The following is a 15,477-nucleotide window of genomic DNA, read 5'->3' on the forward strand; positions in this document are numbered from 1 at the left end:
GAGGGGAATTAAATAAATAAAAATAAATCTTTAAAAAAAAAAAAGAAGGAAGTTTAGCACATGCAAAAGATAAGTTAACAAAAAGGTTTAGTATGCCTACTTTGTGCTGAGCAGGGTGCTAAGTGCTGGGAATAAAAGACAAATGAGACACACCCCCTACCCTCAAGGGGAAATATGTCAGGAAATCTAGAAGCCTTGTAGGCTTGACAATGTATAAACTTGACAATGTAGGATTGTACAGGAATTATGAGAGCATGGTTGAGAGATAGGCACCTCAGTTGACTAGAGGCATATGGACGAATTAATTGGACAAAGAAGGTGGAACATGAGGCAAAGACATGGCAGAGAGAGTATGAAGTATTTGGGTGGGTGGTGGGAATGTGCGTTGGGAACCGGTAGGAGAAGAGGCTAGGGAGGTAAGTAGAAGCCATGGTTTTCAAAGAGGGTTCAGGGACCATTTCCACCAGAATCAAGTATTGAATATCTTGGGAGGTAGGGACCTTGAATCTACATTTTAACAAGCATGCCAGGTAAAGCTTGTGCTCACTTACCTTGAAAAACACTGGTACATTATTGTCTGATTTTTTGTTTGATGAGATTAGGGATCTGATTAGAAAGGGGCTGGGTATCTACCAAAATCTGGCAGCTGGGAGAGTTTCCTATATAGTGCCAGGAACTCTGGGTGTGGAGCAGTGGGCAGGGTAACCAGTCGGATAGATCTAGGACAGATTGGAGGAAACACACCAGGAAGTTGGGAGGGAGGATGTAGGAGGGAACCCAAAGTAAACTTTACCTTCGGTCCCAATTTTGTCAAGGGCCAACCCTGAAAATCTCTCATCACAAATCAGGGAATCAGAGTTCACTCTTCTGTGAATAAAAAGAGCAGGTCTCTTCTCCTTTCGAAGGGAGTGAAATCAATGCAAGGAAGCTAAAAATTCAGTTGTCAAAAGCAATGGCACAAGGAATAATTAAATATCTCCTTTCCTTCTCTCATTAAGTTCAGTTGTTAGGGTGTTCATTAGGAAGCTGGGCTCTTGATTCCACTCTACCTCTAGTTACCCATATAAACTTGGGCAACCAGCTCTTCTTCACATTCAATTTCCTCATTTGTAAAATAAAAGTAATAGACTGGAAAAGCTCTTAAGTATCTTCTATTGCTGACACTCTAGAATTCTGTTATTTTGAATTTGGCTGCTTTTGCTACAGAATATATTGAACATTATTAAAACTTTTCTTTTATAGCCATTACTAGGGACCTCGTTTTTAAGTTGATGTTTCCAACTCCTAAGGCTTAAATTGTTAGAAGTGAGTCTAAAATTAAGAGGAAAGGTAAGCAGAGTTGGCCTAACAGATAGGGCGTCTGCCTACCACATAGGAACTCCAAGGTTCAAACCCAGGGCCTCCTGACCCATATGATGAGCTGGCCCACGCGCAGTGCCCCCGTAAGGAGAGCCGCCCAGCGTGAAAGAAGTGCAGCCTGCGGAGGAGTGGTGTCGCACACACGGAGAGATGATGCAGCAAGATGACGCAACAAAACGCAACACAGATTCCAGGTGCCGCTGACAAGAATACAAGTGAACAGAGAAGACACACAGCAAATGGACACAGAGAGCAGACAACTGGGATGGGGAGGGTGGGAAAGGGGAGAGAAATAAATAAAAAATAAATATTAAAAAAAAAAAAGAGGAAATGGTTTCTAAAGGAAAGCCTGAAGGACTCTTCTTGAGGAAAGACCAGAGTGCTTAAGCACTAAGTATGAGGAACCAGTGATACTTTCTTGGATACTCAGATGACTTTTGTGCTCTCTTCTGGGTTCTTGAAAGTCGAATTTGCAAATACAGGTTGCTCTTTCAGTGCAGTGTGAGGAAAGGATTAGGAGGCAATTAACTTCTCCTCTCAGGTGTAGGAGCCACAGCTTTACCCTGACAATTCCAAGTTCTATGAGCCTCTTCTCTCCACCCTTCTTTACCCCACCATGGATTTTCCCAAGCAAAGCTTCTGAAACAGGCACCAATTTGATCGCAAATTCAATGTGAAGAACCAGTATAGTAGAGTTTGTGCAAGTTTTCTCTTCATAATACTTGATATGATGAATTAAAATTAAAAACATCCAATTAACCACCAGAACCCATTCTCCAAGGGTAATCAGCAAATAGCCAAGCCTGTATTAGGTCTTGTGAAGGGACCAGCCCCTTGCTGTCCCAAGGCGGATGAAGAGATTCTGTGCTGTGGATATGTAAGGGGGCATTTATTCATTTCCATTTCCCAAGGTCCCGCTTGGCTCCTGATAAACTATAGTTTGAGGGAATACTGGAGAAATCAAGCAGCCACCTACCATATAAGACAAGTTCTATTTACTCTTCCAAGAAATCATTATTTTGGACAAATTCTCACTGCTGAATTAGGAATCTTAGAGTATTTAAAAATCCTCCTGATTTACTTGTATGCAGGAGTACAGGCTGTTAGCGGCACTGGAGAGCATCCACTGTGGCCCTGAAGCTCAGTGGTGAGAACCGTTCATGACCCCAAGTATTCTGAAAAAAAAACAACAACTGGAAAACCTCATCAATAATCCAATGAGTTTCAGATATCTGGTGTGCAAGAGAGACACATTCAAGGGTATCTTTCTAATTTCAGCAAATAAAAACCATGGAATGGGAAATCTTGCTTTATCCTCGATTATCTAGTAATGGAGTGTCTAAGTGTGAGTTACTCTCTCAGGAGTGAAATGAGGGGCTCAACTAGAAAAGCTTTAGCGTTCCTTCTAGTCCTATCATCCTTTGATTTCACTAGTGCCAACTCTTAGTCATCTGAATAAACGGGGAACCCTATAAAAGACAGTCTAACCCAGTGGTTCTCCACAAAGGTGATACTGCCTCCTAGGGGGGATTTTGGAAATCTGTGAGCGTGTCAGTGGTCTTCATGGTGATTGTGGGCACTTGTCACATTAAATGGGCAGTGATGTGGGGAAGGAGCAGTGTCCTGTGCCCCTCGTGACTTCTGAACGTGCCAGTGGGCATTCACGTAAGTAAAAAACCTGCTTATAATGATCTGAGCCCGAAACTATCTCCATTTTACACATAAACACAAAGCATTTTTGGCATGACTTTATATACGTTGAATTTTCCAGGGGTTGTAATTACCAGGTAAATTGAAGCATAATTGTGCTTTGTTTTGTGTGGTATTTTCCAGGAATTCTTCATCATTTTAGAAAACTACATCATCAACAGTGACAACTCTCCTGGTCTCTGAGGCTCAAAACTCCTCCCTGTGTAAGGGCAGGTGTGCTCACGGTGGGTCTACAAACGGCTGTAGACATCTGACCATGCCTTCCCGTGTACTCATGGCCCAGCATTCAAGACACTGAAATCAATATTGTTTTTATTAGAAACCATAATCCTTTTCTAAAAAAATAGAAATTATCTTCCTTTTATTTATCTTTCATACTCAGGGCATATTGATTTTCTAAAAATTAAGAGTGTAGGAAGGTAACATTATATCTGGTTTTCAATTCAGAATTGCAAAGAAAGCATTACAAAGTATTTATTACCAAAAGTTGATTTGGGTTTGATATGGTAGAGAAATCATTGCTTTAAATGAGAGGTGAATTTATAAATAATCTTTACTTAATTTGGTGCCGCATTTAAAATATTTTGTCATGGAATTACCTTCCTAATTATATTTGCCTTAGGCTGTTATCGAAGTGATTTTGCATTCCTTGTTTGCCCATCGAGTGATTGAAGAGGGAGAGGCACATTGATTCAAAAAATATAACCATGTAGCCGGAGGAAATCAATATAGAATACAAGGTCGGGGGGCAGGCAGCCACCAGTGAGTGACCGCACACTTCAGATCGTGAGAAGGAAGTTTCCCCATTAGAGTTGTTCAGAAATGGAAAGTCTGGGTCCTTGAGAAATAGGATTCACGGCATCAGTAGAGGGAGGAGTGACTCCTTATAGCCTGCAACTTGATACCTTTTATCAATCATCCACTCCTAAAGTGTATTGTAAACATACCTCTATTTAAATTTCCTCACATCTCTAGTGTTTTGTTTCCTTTATCTACCCCAGAACTACTTTTGGTTTAATTGACAAATCACCAGCCTAAAAAGCAATCTAAGAGATGACTAACACATTGAGGAGATGGTTGGGACAAGGTTCGACTTTACAAACTGTGCCTAACGAAGTGCTGCCCCATAGTGAAGAGAATTCTATCATGTCGCAAGTCTGCCCTGGATCTCTGGATCCATGCCCTGGATCTCTGGATCTCTGGATCTTTGGATCCATCACGTCACAAGCCTGCCCTGGATCTCTGTTGTCCTCATAGAATCAGGATGTAAAGATTCTCCCTCCTCAGGGATTGTACAGCAAAAAGACCCAGCTGGGAGTCAGCGAAAGGTGCAGGAGAGCTTCAAGCAAGAAACATGTCTTCCTCCACATTCCACCAAGGAAAGCCATGAGATATATAACTACTTTTTAAAAAGTGGAGTTTCGGGAATCGGACTTTGGCCCAGTGGTTAGGGCGTCCGTCTACCACATGGGAGGCCCGCGGTTCAAACCCCGGGCCTCCTTGACCCATGTGGAGCTGGCCCATGCGCAGTGCTGATGCGCGCAAGGAGTGCCGAGCCACGCAGGGGTGTCCCCCCCGTAGGGGAGCCCCACGCGCAAGGAGTGCACCCATAAGGAGAGCCGCCCAGCACGAAAGAAAGTGCAGCCTGCCCAGGAATGGCGCCGCCCACACTTCCCGTGTCGCTGACAACAGAAGCAGACAAAGAAACAAGATGCAGCAAAAAGACACAGAAAACAGACAACTGGGGGAGGGGAGGGGAATTAAATAAATAAAAATAAATCTTTTAAAAAAATAAAAAATAAAAAGTGGAGTTTCACCTAAAAGGAGTATATGTAGTGGTTATTCCACTTAAATGCCGCTTACTCTACTCAGATAAACGGGTTTTACCGTTATTTTGTAGTTAAATTACTTCAACTAATTGCCTTACCTATTTAACAACTAAGTTAACAATCTCCTAATTAATTTCTAACTTCCTAATCTCTTTCCTTTATGCGACAAACAATTACGTCACTGTATTAAATACCAGAGGTGCTAACAGGAAGTAAGGCAGGTCCTCTGACTTTGGTACATTTATATTTCAATCAGGAAAGAAGTTAATAAATGAATGATACAATTTGGCCAGTATTTAATGCTGAGAATGTTGATGAAGTGTCCTTGGAGCCCAGCTGGGGTGGGGGGAGGGAGCGCCTGGTTCTTTGGGTGCTGGGGAGATGGGGAGGAAGTGGGGAGACTATTGAGCGGCATCCTGAAGGGTGAGCAAGGCTTTGTTAGGAAAGAAAATGAGGGAAAGGGTGCTTTCAGGCAGACGAAAGGGCCTAGCTGGAATACATCATGGCTACTTTGGGCATCAGGGGTGATGAGTCTACAGTGAACTGGGCCAAGTGATTGAGGGGTGAGACTTTCTAATAGACGGGTGGGCTCTGTCTGAACAGGACCGTACAGTTCATGCGCTTCTATAGTGTTAAAACCTTGTTTTCAAACTGAGTCTTATTTGAGACTTAGGATACATAAATAAGTAAAAGCAGGATGGCTCAGTTTGAAGAGGGGTTGGGGAAATGAGGCTGGCCCTCATCCTCATCCCACACCTCTCCCAATGTTCTGACCCCCGGGGCTGAACTGCGCCTGTGGATGGGGTGTGGGTGTGTGTCAAGGTCTCATCAGGTTGTCTCCTTACTTCATAGTTGACACACTTGAGCCTCAGAGCTAAAGTCACATGTTCAGTTAATGGCAGAGCTGGGGTTAGAACTGAAGTGTCCTGATTCCTAGTCCCAAGGATTTTCCAACTCATTCATTCACTTGCCCAAAAACATTCATGAAGCATTGCCTCTAAGCATGTGTTACATGCTTGTGATTCAAAGGGGGACAGGAAGGATACCGTCCCTTTTTATGTGGATCTTAGTCTAGTGGAGCAGACAGACCAGAAAATGAACAGTTATAATAAAATGAGAAAGAAGATATTTATTTGGGGTGTGTGTGGGGGACTGAGGGAGGGAAGGACGCATGAAATGCTTTAAGGAATTGCAAAACTGAGTTCTGAAGTCCACAGGGCTGTCCAAAAGGAAAGGGGGAATCAGGACAGGCAAGAAGGGATGGGGAATGGGTGAGGGTGTCCAAGAAAATACTTTGCCAACTCGGCAGCTTTCTCCAGGCTGTTGGGATCAGCAACGTCTCCAGTGCTGCTCAGAGCTATCCTGCTGCCTTGGTGAAGAGTCCACAGATCACAGACATCAGGCCTGATTAGTTGTTTGGAACAATCCATGTTGATTGTACTTATGGGGAAAGGTAGGAGGGTTGGGGTGGGCTGATCTACTAAATGGCTAAGGCCAGAGATTCCCATCCATGAGGTCAGTTCCTCCCAAGTGTCAATTATCCTCCATCTCTGGACGGAGGAATGGACTCAGTCCCTGGACTCTACAAGCAGCTCACCATTCAGGCCCAAACATCTCTTTAAGAAGTCCTTGCCAAATACAGCATTTTGCAAGGTCGATTGTTACCTGTTCCTTCTCGTTTTCTTAAAATGTCTCTGGTGCTTTCATAAATTCCTGGCAGGGCAGAGAAATGTTATATTTATTGCTCTGGTTGCTCATCTGCTTGAATGTGATGGGGCAGGGGGGGAGATGAGGACCACCCAGGACCACAGAGAGAGACAGAGCGGGATTCTGCTGGAAAAGCTCATGTTCCCTCGTGATGCTGCACTCCAGATGGTGAGTAATGAAGTGTCCCTGCCGTTGCCGTCTCCCTCGGGAAACAGGTTGTTGGATTCTGAGAAGCATCTCCTCAGCCCTCCTGTCAAGTGCGGCTGGCCCCAGTGATCCTGCACTGATGTTCTTTCCCCAATCCTCTTGGTTAGCCAAGAAAATAGTGGGTTTATTTTTGAGGGAGGAATCCACCAGCTGTCTTCCTCCGGCCTCAGTGCGACTCTTTCTCCTAGCTGGGCAGCCTGGGTTACTCCATCACTTGTCAGTGAAACCTGGCAGTTCTTACAGATGTGTCTGGGAGAAAAACAACTTGTCTGGGAACTCCTATGTTTCTCTGCATCTGAGATGAGTCTTAAAATCTCTCTGCCAAGGCAGGCCCCAGGTGGACCGTAACAGCCTCATCAACTATTGATTTCTGAACCGATGGGGCCCCAATTAAATTTGGGTAAGGAGCCGAGAACTCGCAGTTCCCTCAAACCACAGCACCAATAAATCAGCATATGAACAGGAAGGAAAGAAGCTGTCCTCAGAGTCAGGGAAGTGACCCCCAAAACAGGCCTAGCAAATTTGCTAAGTTGCTGATTAAACGTGGCCAGTCCAGTGTTTACTCTCCTTTAAATCTCCCTCTCTGAAAATATTTTGAAGGCTGTTGGAGGTACAGTTTCCATAAGTTGGTGAATCAAAGAATTTTACTGTCCGGTCACGCCAGTGTTAATAATCACCATTACTGTACATTATTACTTAGTTAAATGATAATGATACTAATAACAGTGTTCACGTGGTTTCAGCTAAAGAGCCCACGGGGTTGGTTGATCTCTGAGTCACTCTTCTGGCTCAGGTGGGTCCTTCTCCACTGCTGAGGTGGCAGGTAGGGTGGAGCTGTCCTTTCCTCTGCTCCTAATATTTTTACGTAGGTGACCTCAGATTACCACTGAAGGCAGCCTCGCAGGGGAAAGCCTTCACAAAAGGGAAAGGAAAAACCTGTGCTAGGCTCAGGTGAGCTGTGAGAAGGTTGAGACCGGCATCATCATCCCGTCTTTGCTTTAGGAGAGGGAAAAAGTGGCATAGAAGCCACACAGAGAGTGTTATGACAATTAAATGAGAAAATGCCCTTAGACCTCTTTGTCCAGTTCCTGAAACAGTAAGTGGTCAATAAATGGCAACTAAAAATTACTTATTGTGGCCTTGAGCAAGTCACCTATTCACTGAGCCTCAGTTTCCCCACCTGCAAAATGGCTACAGTGATACCTTCTGTGCAAGTTGTTATGGGTATTATAAGGAATACAAGTGCAGCTCCTGGCAGGTAGCAGGCACTCCTTGAGTGGGAGTTATGGCTATTATTTATAGATGGAGAAAAGGAGTTTCAGAGAGCCTTAATTAGCAATAGTCTCTAGAGTGTTTATACAGAAGACTCTGCCCCCAAAAGGGAGGCAAAAAGGGATTGTTTGCTGACTGTTTTAGAGACTTAGCATTGGCAGGGATATCAGAAAGCATCTAGAATATAGACTGAGTCCTATCTATGCTCAATTCACTTTTAAAACGGGATTTGGAAAGATTTCTTCCTTTGTTTCCAACTTTTAATCTAGAAATGTCTTGCTCTACTCTACACTCCCAATTGGAGATTGTGAGGGTGAAGAGAAACTTACCATTTTCTTGCTCAATCTCTATGAAATGTACAGCGTTATCAGAGGCGACTCTGATAACTGGGCTATAAAAGCTTTGTGCAGAAAGGAAGAGGAGAGCAAGGGCTAAAGTGACAACCAGCTCCTCTCTCACCCATATATTTTCCAATTCATCAAGGAATAGACAGTGCCCCCATTTCGAAAGCAAATGAAAGCAGCGTCAACAGAGATGGCAGACCTCTGAAGCTTCTGTGACGGCACCCAGGCTTCTCCCCTTGCCCTGAGAACATAATGGAAAGTTTACGGATGAGCACTAAGAGGACACAGCTGAGCCCTCAGTGGGTCTCCTCAAACCATTTGAGGAGCAGGTAAGACTGAGGTTCAGATGCATTGCCAGCAGACGCCCAGGGAGGAAAAGGCACAGTGACTCTTTCACGGACCTGGGTCCACTCTCTGGGGAGGACCTTCTCAAAGGTGAGAACCCACATAAGAGGGATGCCCCCTTCCCTTTGCTTCACCCTGAGCAGGGAGAGGAGGTGCAGGGACAGACTCGGCACTCAGGAGACGTGTTGGGGGGACTTTTTTGGGGGGTGGTATGGTGCATGGCGATTAGGTAGCAGTTCCTACTTCTAGGGTTACCTTCTTCCTGTGATATGAACACCGACCACTTTACCTCCCTCCCTCTCCCCTCCCTGGCTCTCCAAACTCTAGGAGAGTGGGTGTTTTAGTTTCCTAGGCTGCTCCAAGCAAATATTGTGAGATGGTTGGCTTAAAAAATGGTAATTTATCAGATTACTGTTTGAGGTAAAAAAAAATCCAAAGTAAGGCATCATTAAGGTGATACTTTCTTCCCGAAGACCAGCTTTTGGAGATCCTTGGCTCCTCTGCCACAGGGTAAGGCACATGGCAGTATCTCCTCTTCTCTTCCATTTTTTCAGGGTTGCACTTTACTTTTATGCTTCCTGTGGCTTTCTCTTTCTCTGCCTGCATTTCGTTCTCTTATAGAGGACTCCAGAAATAACAGGTTGAAGTCTCATCCTGGATGAGGTAGGGACACACCATAACTGAAGTAGCCTCATCTCCAAAAGTCCTACTCACGAGGGTTCACACTGCAGGAATGAATTAGATTTAAGAACATGTTTTTCTGGGGTGTATACAGCTTCAAACCACCACAACAGGTATATGGGAACTCAGTATTTGCTGCATGATCTTTCTGTAAACCTACCACTTCTTTAACAAACAAAGCAAAACAAACAAACAAAAACTCTGGGAGAATTTGGCCTTCTGTGGGGCATAAGTATTAAATTTGTATTTTAAGGAGTGAGTGTTGCCACTTCCTGATCTAGGAGGGTGAGAGACGGAGTATGTTTGTTAAAACAGTGGCCTCAGTACCTCTGTGCACAGCTGACAAAGATCAGGCCTTCCTGTTCTTAAGATTCTCAGTGAGGTGGCCCTGATGGATTGCTTCCAACTGGGCCACCCCTACTGAATATGATAGCATTGGCAGGTTTTGAGCTGCATTTTCTATAACGGGACTGCAGTGAGTGGAACAATGAATCTCTTGGATTGTTAGTGGCTTCTTGAAAGAGGCATTCCTTCCAAGGAAAAAATCCAGTGCTCTTGGCCTGATTTATAGTAATCAGCTACATGAGCTCTTTCGTAATTAATATATTCTTAGAAATGTTTGAAAAGGAGTGTGCATTTTGTATTTATCTAACATATAAGAGAAATTCATTCTGTTGATTATTTTCTTTAAAAGCATAAGAAAAAAATAAGAGCATAAGAATTATAAACTAGGGCACTTATAAACAAAATCTCAAGACAAATAAATATAGTCAAAGTTTACTATTGAATTTATTCCAAAGTAGGAAATGCCTGAAGAGTTAATAGGATCTAAAGATATATTTGAGTGTGTGTGTGTGCCCATTTGTATTTTATATGTATATATGTTTTCAATTACTTTGCAAGGGAAAACGACCAGTGGTCAAGTATGCGATGAAATGCTTGTGATGCATATTAGCAAGTCACTGCTTTTTACACACATACCCATGGGCACTCAATAAAGCACAGATGTGTCCAGGACAAATGCATTCCTTGGCTTGTTAAATAAAGGATTCATTCTATTGCTTGCCATTCCCTATTCTCCATGCCAAGTCTACCCTTTGCATTGTGATATTTGCCTCCACCCCCCACCCCCTCTGAAATTATCATCTCTAGTCCACAGGCTATCAACTCAAATGCCCTTTATCAGTGTCTCTGCAGCTTGTGATGATGATGTTCACACGCTCTTCATTTCCTTGTCTAAGAATTTGTTCTTCCTCTGGTTCTACTCCTATCCCTCTGCCCACTTCTTTTTTTTCCTCCACTGTTGCTTATTTCTCCATATCCATCTTTGTGTAGTTATTTAACAAAGTTCTGCCCTTAGCCATTTCCTGTCCTTACATCCTTTGCTCTGGCGCTCTCACCCCCTCAGCAGGGCAAGTGGAGTTTGCTAGTTGTCTTTGATTCCCTTGGGTGGACATGGCTCCTTAGTACCAGCTTGTGGAAGCTAGCAATGTGAGGAGGAGGATGGAGAGTTCAAAGCAGATGGCATGAACAAAGCTTCTGTAAAGCCATTTAGGCTCTGCGCACAAAGTCAGCCTTGCGTCAGGTCTCTGAGGGCTAGGAATGGTGCTTTGTGTAACCTCTCTTCCTGAGTTTGCATTAACGCTTCTGTCTCAGGTGGGAATCCCAGCATCGTTGGCAGACACAGTGCCCTACTTATTTCTGCATCCTAAGCAACTGTATCAGTGGACAGAGTTGAGGCTGATGAATGAATGAAGGAGTGGATGGATGACTCACTCTAGCCAGTCCATCGCTGAGGTGCTCCTGCAGAATGAATGGAGATCTGGCTCCTGCCCACCACTTCAGGCTCATTTCATGCTGCTCTTCATCATTCTCCAGCCACACAGGTTTCCTTTCAGTTCACAAACACATCAAGTTTCTTCCCAATTCTGGGCCTTTGCATGTGTGGTTCCCTCTTGTTTTGATGAGGTGTTGCAACTCTGCTGAAATTCATGGCTCAACTGGCATGGGCACGGATCAAAGCGTTAAGTCTCTGGGACATGTAAGAAGGACTTTCTGATGAGCTTACTTCAGTTAAGGTGTGGTTCTTAATCCTTTTACTTGAGTCCTTTATAAAAGAATGTAATTTAGACAAAGAGAGAGAAAGCCAGGGAAGCAGAAGCTGATGCCATCATATGCCTTGCTGTGTGACAGAGGAGTCCAGTATCACCAGCAGGAAGAAAGCATCTTGATTTGGACATTTTTCTCAGCCTCAAAATTGAAAGCTTGTAAGCTAATAAATTCCCATTATTAAAGCCAACACATTGCATGGCCTCTTCTTGCAGCAGCTAGCAAACCAAAACAGGGAGTGCTGCCTTGGCACACCTGTAACTTTCAGCAACCTTTTTGGGGAGTTCTAGGTTAATTACATTTCCTAAATTACACAAGTGGTTAGTGGCAGAGCAGGGTTTCAATTGAGGTAGTTCCCCTCCAAAGATTCATTCCATTTGGGTCCCAGATGATAGATAGGGTGGGATGTATGTATAGGGAGTTGAGACATTGGGCATTTCTTTATAAATCTTTGCACTCCTTGGGTTTTTTTTTTTTTAAACTTAATTTTGTACATTTGATAATTGAAAATATAAACAACAATTAAAAAATAAAATACAGTTGAATAAAAACATGCATTTCTCAATTAATGGGTTCTTTTTTTGATCCTGACTCATGATAGAGGCAATCTAAATCAAGCTCTTCATTTTTCAGAGGAGGAAACTGAGGTTGAGAAACATTAAGGACTTGCCCAAGAGCACTGAGCACACCCAGGCCCTGTTGTCTCTTGCAGTGCATGTGGTTATTCCACACGTGCTTGCCTTGTTTCTTCACACTGATGCCAAGCCCTTTGTCTCACAATCATTCCTTTCTTCTGCATCCCCTCCTGCCACAGAGCAGGTGGTCAGTCCCTTCCCCCAGCCATGCGAGGGGCTCCTGGTGTTCTCTGTCCATTCTACCAGCTGTGTAGAAGATGCCCAGGTTGATCTCAGATGTTTTCCTGGGTTTCCTGGAGAAACTCGCTTTTATAATCAGCAATTTCAGAAACTTGCTTTAAATTTCAATGAAAACGTGCTCACCTTCTCTGACTTGGTAATTGACATCCTTCCTACAGGGCTGTCAATCCAGCCCTATATAGAATTGCTACCTGCACTTCATAACACCCTTCTTCTCACCGCTGACAGGTGACAGAGTTTAAAAGTCACTTTTCATGACGTGATTTACAGAAATTTTGATCTAGAAAAGTGCTCTCCTAATCAATATGCTAGGGTGCAGTATGTGCTCTTCCCCAAATAAGGATGAGGTTTTCCCTGATACATTTGATTCTCTTTCGTAAGGTTTTAAAAAGTTTTTTTTTTTTCCGGGGTGGGGGGGTGGGGGGGATGTATCTGCAAAAAGAACTTTAGGGGCAAAAGGCTCTGGAGCCAGGCAGAATTGTATTTAGATGACTTTTGCCACTATCTACCTTATGTCCCTGGACAGGTCACCAGACCTCTCTGAAACTCAGTTTTGTCATCTGTACACTGAACCTTTAGGCAATCTCTCCTGGGTCATGAAAGCCCAACTTAAGGTGAATACTGGAAGGTATCCAGGCATTCTCAACCTTTTTTTTTCCATGGATCCCTTTGCCAGTCAGGTGAAAACCTGAAAACCACAGACCCCTTACTAAGTCCACAGTATACTGTGTATTTTAATAAATATATCACACCTGCTCCAACATGTCCCCACAAGTATAATGTTTTCTGAATTTCAATTCAAGCTCATGGACCCCTTGTTAAGAATCCTTGGATAGACCATGTCCCAACTTCACCAAGTTCTGTAGAACCAGCCCAGGGAGCTGGTCGGGAGACTCACCGGTGGAAATCTGCTCGAAAGAGCTGTTTGTTCCTTACCACCTTCTCAGGGATTCAGTTACCACCGCCTCACCTGATGCTAAAGAGTAAATGAGGGTGGCAGGGAATACAAATTATAAAACCCAGCAAGAAAAATGCTGCTCAACAGGTTGGTCTTTGATTGCCTTTTTAGACCTCACCTTGATTAGAATTTATCAGTCCCTGTCTAATGTGAAAGATTTCTGTCTTTAAAGAGCACAACTTTTGGAGTCTTATGGTTTTATATAAATATTTTTTGACAAAAGTTACTTTTAATTTACAATGTAATAGAGGTTACAGGTAAAAAGTTTCACATAAAGTGTGAAAAGTCCTATTAAACAAATGTACAAATCTCTGTACAAAGCTCATCAATGTTTCCTTCCTTCATCTCCTATGCTTGTTGCCAGGTTGAATCTTGGAGTTCTGAATAACTAGAGCTCTCGACTGAGGAGAACAAGTACCTCCAAGCCACTATCTAAAAATAACCTCTTAAAGACAGTTACTTGCAAAGTAAAATCTTCTCCACTTTAATTTGAATTGCCCTAATGGTCAAAGCTATAAAAAATTGTCTTCATAACACACTTGGAAAGGAAAATAATACCTTAGAGAGTAGAGGACAATACTCTGGAGTCAAATGAGAAACTTTGGCAAGCAGAGTGCTCAGGTTTGACAACAAAAACAGAGTCCAAACAATACTGTAAGTTTAAAACCAGCAGGCTGTGCCCATGGCACTGGTTATAGACAAAGGAAAACCAAAATGTTCTCATTCCAACAGAAAGGACAAAAGAGAAAAGCCTAACTCTTGGACCTCAAGACCACTGACCAAGGAAAACATTTTTGAGCTTATATCTTAGCTTAACTGAATAATTCTAAACCCTCTTTTGATCAACCTGGAATTTTTTGCCTCTTGGAACATGCAGGAATAGTACATATAAATTAGGCTGCTGTTCCCACAAGGCTGACGCTGTTGTAGCCTCCACAGCTCTGGAACCTGAGACCCTGGAGTCTCCCCAGGAGCATGCGACTTTAAATAAAAGTGATCCTAGAAAGAGAGTGAAGGGGAAAAAGGAAGTAATGCAAAGCCTGGGAAAGAGCCAGTACAGTCTCTTTGAAATGATATTTGAAACATTTCTCTACACTGAATGTGTTCTGAAGAGAGGTCTTTATGGGATATTTCGTCTCTACCCCATTACATGGTTAGGACCCCAGGAGACATTCTGAAAGAAGATAATAAACCCATGAAAACGTTCTCTCCCTAGTTCATTAGATTCCCCATCACCCTTCTACCCCATTCCCACTCAATCCCTCCCCTCGCCATGATAAAAATATCAAACCAGTAAGAAGGTGTGGGCTTGGGATCCACATCCTCTGTGTTGATGATCTCAACATTCTCACTGAAAATCACCCTGAGTTCTCCCTCTTTCTCTTTGGTCTCTGAATGTCCAGATTGCCCTCCTCATTGGTGAGGGTGGAAATCTGTTTGCTGTGGGCAGCGTTGAACTCTGTCAGGTTATCAAGTTAGGTCTCCTCCTCCAAAGCCCCAGTAAACCCTTTAGTTCATCATCCTCTCCACCCATCTTCTCATTTCCTTTCACAGCCAATGGAAAAGGCTGCAGTTTCTCATGTACAGTGTATGCCTTTGTGGATGCACCAAATGAGACTGTGGAGTTGATATGTATGTGACCCAAGTAAGTGCCGTGTGTACTGTTGAGATCTATTAGGAAAACTCTTAAGATGCTTGTGGCAGACCAAGGCAGAGTGGACCAGAGCGCAATGGTGGTCAATGGTAAAGTCATACAGATCAGAGATTTCGCCAAATAAGTATATACCTCTTCTTATCAATAATCAGTTTCTCAATTAGTTAGTCTTCTTTGACTACATCCAGATGTAAACCAGGTGGAGGTTTACCTGCCCAGGTTGGACAGTTGAACAGTGGGATGCTGGAGCCTGAGTTTGAGGCTGCCGCCATCTTGCCTCTCCCTATCCCTTACAGTTTTTGATTTGAGTTCTAGCTTTGCTAGTAAATATATGTCTGACTTTCAGGAAGTTACTTAAACCTCTCTGAGTCTCTGGCTCCTCATCTGTAAAACAGAATTAAAATCACCCCTCCTGACTATTTGGCTG

At 43.3% G+C, this 15,477-nt stretch overlaps 1 protein-coding gene and 1 pseudogene across 2 annotated transcripts in view; both read right to left on the bottom strand.

Moving 5' to 3' along the window:
* SLC7A14 (solute carrier family 7 member 14) overlaps nucleotides 1-15,477 on the bottom strand; it is a 139,675-nt gene that overhangs the window by 48,843 nt on the left and 75,355 nt on the right. The gene's annotated exons all lie outside the window — the stretch shown is intronic.
* On the bottom strand, nucleotides 14,609-15,322 carry LOC139438759 (nuclear inhibitor of protein phosphatase 1 pseudogene; annotated as a pseudogene).

The sequence above is a fragment of the Dasypus novemcinctus genome, chromosome 4 (genome assembly GCF_030445035.2).
Source record: "Dasypus novemcinctus isolate mDasNov1 chromosome 4, mDasNov1.1.hap2, whole genome shotgun sequence".
NCBI classification, from domain to species: domain Eukaryota; kingdom Metazoa; phylum Chordata; class Mammalia; order Cingulata; family Dasypodidae; genus Dasypus; species Dasypus novemcinctus.